Here is a 9,578-nt window from a genome sequence, read left to right as displayed (position 1 = left end):
CCGCGCCAGGGCACAGGGCAGCCCAGGAGCAGAAGTGAGTGGGGACAGCCAGAGCACAGTGCAGCCTAGCGGCTGCAGGCAACTGACACCGGCCGCTGCAGTCGGGACTGGGGTGAGTGCTGCTCTGTTCCTTCTGCTCTGCTGCCTTGTGCAGCCCCTGGAGCGGCACCCCTCCCCTTGCTCCTAGTCCAAGCCTCACCCCCTCCCTCCCTCCCTTACTGCCATGGGAACCTATCCCTATTTGTTACATTGTAAAGTGGGTTTGCTTTATGCAAAGTCAATTTATGCGCTGTTCTCCGCGAACACGTGTGGCAATTTGACTTTTCAAAGTTGTCAATATTATGTTATTATAATATATATTATGCTATATATAATGTTATTGTGTTATATATAATAATGTCATATTATTTAAACTTTATTATAAAAGTAACACTGAAAGTGTGATTAAACCCATGCACACGATGATATTCAAATGTGAGGCAGGCATATAACTTTTAAATAATGTCCCCTCTTATATAGCTGGGCATTGCAACACGTTTTCTTCTTGCTCTCAAAGGAGGGGAGCAGGGAGTGGCATAAAGGAGAAAATAAAGAGGGAGCGGAATCAGAGAATCCCAAGGGGGAAAATATTTCTTGCATGAGTTGTTGCTTCACCTGCCTACCAGAAAGCAGTCACATAAAGGGAAGAGGGTGTATCTGACTGACATCATAGGAAGAGAAGCTGTAGAAGGGAAGAGCAGGAGCATGCCCCCGCACCTTTATTCAATAAAGCTGGTTTGCAAAGTGTGTTCTGTAGACCCCTCAGATTGTGTGATACTTCATTAGAGGATCCACAAAGAGATTGGGGTTAATGTGGGAACAGGCCAGGAGGTGGCGCCCTGCCATTGCTGGGCTGGGTTGCCTGGTTCCGCATCAGTCTTTAAGAGAGGGGTAGGGTTCTGTGGCAGAAGAAGTGATATGAAAGGGTTCTGTGACTTTAGGAAGTTTGCAAAACATTCCTTTACTGCAAGCTTATCTAATCTAATCTTGAATTTCTCAGAGCCAACAAGCAGGGTGACAGATATTGCAATAACAAGAGAGGCAGACTGAAGACTCCCAGATTGGACATTTTTTTTCCATCAGCTTGCTGGGCTGATACAAGTGACAAGTACAGCAATTCTATAGTGCTAGTCTCATGTCATATTCACAGCCTCATATGGTTCCATGGATCTACAGCCTTAGATTTCTGGTCTTTCATGAAAGTCCAGACTTCCTTGAGGATTAGGGTTTATATATACATAAATAAAAGGCACTGATGCCCCTTGCATAATGCTGCTTCTTGCTGGGATGATGTGAAGACTCCAGCCTTTGTGTACGATCAAAAGATCAGGGCTTCTACTTTTGTGATACCAATAGGTCAGTATCTCTGGCTGGCTATGACACTACTGCATACTTTTAGGAAAAAAATGCCCTGCAGAAATAATGTTAAAGCACAGTTACCAGACTGAGCACCAACCATATATGTTGCTGATCACTCATTCAGCATATCTGTTTGCTGAAGTGACTAGAAATGAGAGGCCTAACTGGGCACTAGCTAAGCTCCTCAAGCTCAGTGGACAGATGTCAAGGTGCACACATTTGAGGTGACTGGCTTACTGCATCGAGCTTACTAGGTGTGGCAGGTCCAAACCACAGGGGTGGCCATGATGCCCGCTAGTGGCAATGTAGCTTTGCTTAGCTCAGTCCCTAAACCTCCCTTAATCACTTTCCTGCCACACCTTGTTTTTGTTTCAAGGTTAAATAAAGAAGGCTGCCCACCGACCTTAAAGTGAGTCAGCATTGGTACAAATCACCACTGGGTCTCTCTTGGATCCCCCCTTGCCTCAACTTGGCCTAGTAAGCCTTCTTATCATGTCCATGCCTCTTCAGGCACCTGTAGCCTTAAGAGCTAATTGTGTGGCTCTGTTCCTCCTCTACACCATGCCCCAAGCCTCACAGGTGTTATCATTCAATGATGTCATCAGATGTTCTTTCTACTTAGCCCCTTTCTGGGCTCCTCACTACTTTCAGCCCCTCTCTTGGGCTCTTGGATGCCCGGTTGCCTTCTCAGCTTACCTCTGGGCTCCAGGGGTGCTTGTACAAGTGACAATGTTACCATGTACACATGATAAAAATGTACCATTGCATAGCTTAATGGCAACACACTTTACATGTGCACAAGTCTGAGGGATTTTAAATGAGTTTGCATCATCACAAATTAAACCACATCCTGATGTTGCAACTTAGAACACTGAAGCCATTAATTTGTCAGCTTGCCCTCCAGTCACAGGAGAAGTGGACTGGCTGTACTGAAAAAAAGGATCAGGCTCCTCACCACTTCTGCCTTCAGACACCTCACATCATGCAGGAATGGGTTGGCTTTCCCCTGAAGCAGCATGGGGAGGAGGGCAGCAGTAAGGCTGAAATCTAAAAAGTCTATGTGATGGTCTAAAAAGATTCAGTGTCCACAATCAGGTTCATAGCACTCTAAATAAATGCACATAGGAGTTCATGCAGAAGGTGGGAGGAGATTGTATCAGGGAACAAATCTTATATTCCTGATCTCTCCTGCTTTGGGGGCTTTGCCTCTTCACTCTGGACAGCTATTTGTTTCCAACTGGAAAAATGCAATTGAAAAGGCACATTATAAAAAGTAGCTTCCATATCTTATCAACACTGGCAATGCCACTGATTCACTTCCTGGGGGATTTATTCTAAAACTTAAAACTTTTGAGTGGCTTCAAATCAGCTGCCTTTTAAAAACACAACTGCTGGAAGGACAACATTCCCTTCTATTACTCCCTGTCTATTTCTCCTCTAAATTATCCAGGTCTGAAGTACATTACCAGAATTATTCTGCTCTGGATTAGCAAACAGTTTACTACTCATTTTATAACCTTGCAGCATTACATCTATGGATATTTTACCATGGGCACTACTCCTGGAAGTAATAAGATCCAAGATATTGGAACAAAAAAACAGAACTAAAACTTTAAAAACTTTAAAAACTTGAAATGACCTGCATGAATTACTTTTGACTTTTCTGCTTAAGAATAATGCAAACTTTTCAAAGTCAAGCTGATAAAATCTATCATACTACTCTAGGGAGAGAAAGGAAACAGAAGAAAGTGATATGTATAAATGAACCCGTAACTTGAGCCATATTTGAACCAGTCTCCAGGTGTAATATGAATGATTAGCAATGTGTGAACCTCAAAGAGTTTTGGCCACACAAGCAGTGAAAATCTTGCCTGTTTACCTGATCAGCAGTATCTAACCTTTTGGGCTTGCAAAACTTTTTCAAATAACAAGCTCTCTTGTGGAATGTCTAATATTCTAAATCTTGTTTCTGGTTTAGTCGAATGCCTTGAAAAGTGCTTCTGTTGCACTAGTTTAAAATATTTATTGCTGATTGTATTGTATTGTATTCAGGAAGTAAGCAGCTGCAACAATATTTTTTAAAGGTGGTGGAGGGGGTATGTAGGTACATACTTTAGAGCATCAAAAAAGTTGAGTACTTTTACAAATTCATGTTGATAGGAAATTAATCAAACTGTTTGTCCACCTTATGGACAAATTTACAGTTTGGCCTAACAAAGAGATGGCCAACCTGTGGCATGTATGCCACAAGTGCCATGAGCACCTGCTGTTTATGACATGTGTGCTCTGGCACTCAATAAATGGAGGTGCTGCAATGGAGGCAGGGGGTCTTGGGTTACTGGTCAGATGGAGCGAAGCAGGGACAGGATGCTGCTGCAAGAGGAAATGTTAGGTGGCACCAGCTGTCAAAAGCTAAGTTAATCTTTCCCTGGCCCTGCAGCCACAGCTGAATTCAGGGCTTTGGACCCTTGTTCACCATATAAAACTGTTCCAGTTGTGGTACCTGAGAATGGGTTAACCTGGCTTTTGGTGGTGACACGTCTCTCACAGCAGTGTCCTGCCCCACACCAGATAGCAGGAGGCTTGAATCCTTACTCCTCCATTCTGGCACCCACAGAGCAATCTATACTAAGTACACCTCATAGGAGTCTGAAATCAGAACAGCCCATGAGGAGGGGGTTGTAAGGGTTTAGTTATGATGTCGGCAGCTGGGTCTGTGGATAGGCCACTAGGAGTATCTTAGGGGGGTCATCAAGGTGGAACCACAGATTACCAAAGCATCAGGCTGGGATCTAGGGGGCCTGAGCACATGGGGACCAAGTTCCAGGAGGGCCAAGAGGTGAAATCCAAGAAACATAATCCAAGAAGTGAGCCAAGATCAGAAACAGGGGTCAGAGCGCCAGTGCCTACTTCCAGGAGAGATCTGAGGTCAGAGTCAGGAAAAGCCAAAGTCAAATCAGGAACCAGGAAAATCAGAAGGAGCAGTGAACATGAGTGGTGCTGAGTGACAAGTTCCACATGTTGACCCCGTAGTGGGGTGGAGGCTCAGAAGGGATGCTGAACAACTACACGTTACACCTGACAAGGGCAAGAAGGGGCCGGTTCTTACCAGTGGGTGTGGAGCCAACGAGAGCAGAGCAGTGCGTGGCACTAACACCACGGTTTATGAGTACATGCATGCTGAAACTTAAGAGTTGGGTGGGCTGTGACATCACAAACCTGTGCCTGCTGCTAGAGTTAAAAAGACTAGGAATGCTGGTCAGCAGGGGGGAAGAGTGGAACACATCTGTGTCAATTGCTCCAGCCAGAAGCAGAGTAAGCAGCCATGTCATTTCCCCAGACTGGAGACCCAAGGGGTCACCAGCTCTTTGATGGTACAGGGCAAGGGAGCAGAAAGGTAAAACAGCAAACTAAAGTAATACAACTGATCGAAGATAAGAAGGTGGGACATCCTTGAGTTACATATGTATGTGGTGTGGCGTGAACCCTCTTAATGATTTATTAATTAAATTGATAAGTGGGAAGAGAAACATGATGAATTAATCATTTATTTTCTTTTTTGGGATCATTATTTATTTTATTATCTATGAACTGATATATTTATATTTACATGCCTGCAAATTAATTAACTGCACTTGGCAATTCAAAATTACTATAAACATATGTTGAACTGAGTCATCAGGTTCAAAGGAACACTAGCTCAATTTACAACTGTGTCTTTAAACTGATAGAAGAGATAAGAGAAAACCAAGGACAAAAGAAGACCTGTCTACCTCTTGCTAAAAGCTGTAGCATCTGGAGCCATCAAGACTCAGTTGGTGAGTGGATGGGGTGTAGGGGAGGCGGAGCCCCAAGAAGCACTCACCATAGTCTATACCACCAAAGGAACCTCACTTTCCCTCTTCTTGTTTTTTTTTTTTTAAGACCAAGACATGGCAGGAAAGCTAAGGGAGACTTAGCCTAAGCAGGTAGCCCAAAGTACTCTGAGGCTGGCACCAGAAAGATACCAAAACATAACTACTTGATCCAAGCATACAAGACACCTATTGTTTTGGCTTAACCGGGTTTCGGGAGGCTTGCCAGAACAGACTGAGCCTGCAGGTGTGCTTTAAAAGGTGAGCAGTGCTTTCAGCAGCCAAGCTAGTTGCTAGTCTCCAGAGAAAACTAGGGCAATCTTTTTAGCCAGGGATTAGGGGCAGGTGTGATGGCTTTTGGCCCAGCTATGCATGCTTGATCAGAGACCCTGACAGAGGTGGAGCATTACTTGTGGCATGCCAGGCAAAAAAGGTTGGTCACCATTGCTGTAACTGATATGATGCTATTATATCATTTTAATAAATGACTGCTATTAATGGGGATAGAGAACTGCTGTAGCTATGTGGCTCTAAGTATATGCAAAAACCAAGGGGGTTTGGGTGATATTTTTTATTGGACTAACTGTATAGTTGAGAGAGAAGTTAGGCAAGGTGACCCAAGGAAGAGCACTTTGTGCCTGAAGACTTGTTTAACATCTCTCCCAACTATATAGTTGGTCCAGTTAAAGATATAACCAACCCCTCCTCCCCCGCCCCCCCGCAAAAAAAAAAAATCTCTGCTATTAACAGCAGTTAATTAAAAAAATACTGCCAGCTTCTATACACTTAATTTGGGGTCTTAAATTATCATTCATCTTAGACTGTATCCTATAATTTAGTACTATTTAGTTTATAGTGAAGTACTCTCGGTCACTTTGCTTTCCAGCTTACCGTAACCCTTAAAATGCGCTGCATTATTTTGTATTGACTATTATCATTCTCTATAGCTAATAGGGTTGTGCGAAATTTCACCGACCATTTCGTTTTGACACTGTTTCTACTCATTTTGAGGTCAAAAAAGCAAAATGGAAATGAAACAAAAGGCTTTGAAACAGCCTCCAAATGAAACGAGGCTAGTTGAAACGTTTTGAAAGTCAAAACGTTTTGACCATAGCACTGGGGATGTTCCCATCCCCAGCGCTAGATCCAGCAGGGGAGCTGGGCTGACCTCCCATAAAGCAATCCCATGCTTCCTTCATCTTTAGGAATGGGGCCAGGGCAGCAGGGGGAAGGCAGCCCCCTCCAAAAAGGGTGTAGGGGCATGGCAGAGGGTTTTGAAACACTGAAGACACCACTGGACCACCTACGGCTGTGCCTTATGGGCACAATGTAACCCTAGTGTAGTGTGGCCAGGACCGAGTATTTGCAAAATAATCAGGCGTTAAGTATTTTGAAACTGAATATGTATGTACAGGCATATGTGACAAAACCCTTCCTGGAGATATGTTGTGAACTGCCATCAACTTAAAAGCTGCTCATTCATAAACAAACAAACAAAATAGCCTGAGTTAAGAGGGCTTTCCAGTTTTATACCTCCCTCCCTAACCTTCTGTAACTGTCTGCTGTTTTAAAATCACTTCCCCCATGCACCTTTTTAAAATTTCTTCTGTCTGTGTGATGCACACTGAAACAACAATGGGCATGGACTAATTGGCCATACAGAGGAAACAATGGAACAGCATATACAGAAAGTGCTGCCAAATGCAAAGAGCCAACATACATTTGGGAAAAAAACAAGCAGTCTCTGCCAGGATCAGGTTAAATAAATGACATTAATTTAAAGGCAAAAATAATAGTAGCAGCCAGAAGAGATCAGTCACTGTGCCTGATTGTCCCTGCCACATTGGGACAACCGTGGTTCCTCTTTTCCTGACTAAGAGACAGTGAAGGCTATTTTCTCTCCCATCTCCCACTGGTGGTTCCTGAAACCATATATCTTTGCTGTTGTGCACAGCAGGCCAGTGGGGTGTACAAGAAGAATGTTTCTCCTTGTTATCTTTCATTTTCATGCCGTTTCAATTTCCAGGTCCTAATAAGGTTACAAGAAGACAGCTCTTCTATTTGTCCTCATTCATACTGTTACTTATTTTTGGTTTTTGTCTATATTGTTGATATTGAGTTAGAGAACAATTTTTAGTCAGACCCACAAATTATTACCTTCATCATGGAGCCTTAACTTAATGTACAGTTTGTGCTGAGCATTTATTTCTGTATCAATAAAACCCTGGCCTTCCTTCATGCATCTTTTCCCATTAAAGTTTTATTAATTATAACAGCCTAGTAATTTCTGGTCATCTAACTTATATTATTACTTCTCTTGATAGTCTACTTCCTGCAGCAACTTCATACTAACGGTACCCTGCTTTTTGTTTTTCTTCAGATATCCCACTAAAGATGCTGAAAACCTCATGGATACATATTCCCTCTTTCAATATGATCTTGACCATTTCCGTCAATCAATGCATACATTTTGATACTGTTGCCCATGGACATTTGGTTAAAGCTCAGCTGAAGAAAACTACCATTAAATGCCTGAGTTTAATTAGAACTGTTAAAATGTCTGTGTGCTACATGATGGGAAGAACTCCTCTAAGGGAGTTTAAAAGTGTTTTTCTGCCATCAAGTGAAGCAGAAAGACAGTCGAGTGACAATGTTATGCAGAATACATGAATAGTCTTGTTCTCAGTGCTGGATTCTGGCCAGTAATACCTACATGAGACACACTGGGGAATACGTTCTTTTTCTCAGGAAAATCTCCCAGGAAAATAAATATGGTCTTTCTATCAGAAATAATTTCCTCACTGTTAGAACAGTAAGGCGCTAGAACAGGCTGCCTAGGGAGGTTGTGGAATCTCCTTCACCAGAGGGATTCAGGAAGAAGCTGGACAAGCATTGGGGAGGATTTTGGAGTAGCATTCTTCCATTCATGCAGGGAGTTGGTCTACATGACTCTCAGGGTCCTTTCCAATTCTGATTCTGTGATTCTTCTAAGGATGCTAAATTGTTCCACACCCTGATTGTCTTCAAAGTACTAGGGAAGTGAAGCAAATCTAGTCTGAGCAAGTGTATGACAATCTGCAGTATTTTCCTATATGGTAAAATTTTTCCTTCATAAACCAAACAGCATCCACAACACGATGAGGGAGTTGTGCGCTGGGCAGTTATTTTACACAGAAGAAGCTAAGATGGGCTTTTAATCTTGTCTTCTTTCTTTAACTCTGAAGTCCTAATGAACGGTCTTATTGTTGAGGAGGCTGGGTTTTTACATTCTCTCTCCACCAAGATGTTGAAATCAGAAGTAAATTAGCCTGTCTTCATTCTCCTCCCCCATTGCTTCCTTTATTCTTTTCTGAGCTGCAGTTCTATTAATGAAAAAACAACACTTTACAATGTATATTTTTAATACTAACCCTCATTTTTAATTTGGAGACATTATTTGTGGATTTTAGTTTTTCAAAACATTAGAAAGGATGCAAATTAAAACTATAAATTCAACCAATTCTATGGTTGCCTTCTCCTCCCCCACCGGTTGCATTGCTGTTGTTGTTTTCAGTTCTGTTAGTTAAAAAAAAATTGGTTTGTTTACAACATTTACAATGAAATGATCTGCATGGTTGAAACTTGCCTCTGCTTTGCCATGTCCTGCATCATGCCTCTGCTCTGTCTGTTAGATATTAAAAGGCTTTCTTGATTTTGTCAGCATTGTGCTTCAGTATGTGCCAGACTAATAGTCATGGTGACAGAGGCCCTCCTTAGAAATCATAGAAAATTATGATTGGAAGGGACATCAGGAGTCATCTAGTCCAACCGCCTGCTCAAACAGGACCATCCCCAACTAGATCATCACAGCCAAATCTTTGGCTAGACAGGTCTTGAAAACCTCCAAGGATGGAGATTCCATCACCTCTCTGGGTAACCTGTTTCAGTGTTTTACTACCCTCCTAGTGAGAAAATTATTCCTAATATCTAACCTAATTCCTTGCTGGAATTTGAGATTGTTACTCTTTGCTCTGTCATCTGCCACTGCTAAGAACAGTCTAGCTCCATCCTCTTTTGAACCTCCCTTCAGGTAGTTGAAGGCTACTATTAAATCCCGCTTCAGTCTTCTCTTCTCTAGACTAAATAAGCCCAGTTCCCTCAGCCTGTCCTCATAAGTCATGTGCCCCAGCCCCCAAATCATTTTTGTTCATAGAATCATAGAAGTAGGGTCGGAAGGGACCTTGTAGATCTTCAGGTCCGACTCCCTGCCTGGGCAGGAAGAAAACTGGGCTCAAATGACCCCAGCCAGGTAGGCATCGAGCCGCTTCTTAAAGACCCCCAGGGTAG

The sequence above is a fragment of the Alligator sinensis genome, unplaced genomic scaffold (assembly GCF_000455745.1).
Source record: "Alligator sinensis unplaced genomic scaffold, ASM45574v1 scaffold19_1, whole genome shotgun sequence".
In the NCBI taxonomy this organism is placed as follows: Eukaryota; Metazoa; Chordata; order Crocodylia; family Alligatoridae; genus Alligator; species Alligator sinensis.
The sequence above is the reverse complement of the archived record's forward strand: the minus strand, read 5'-3'. Positions refer to the sequence as shown.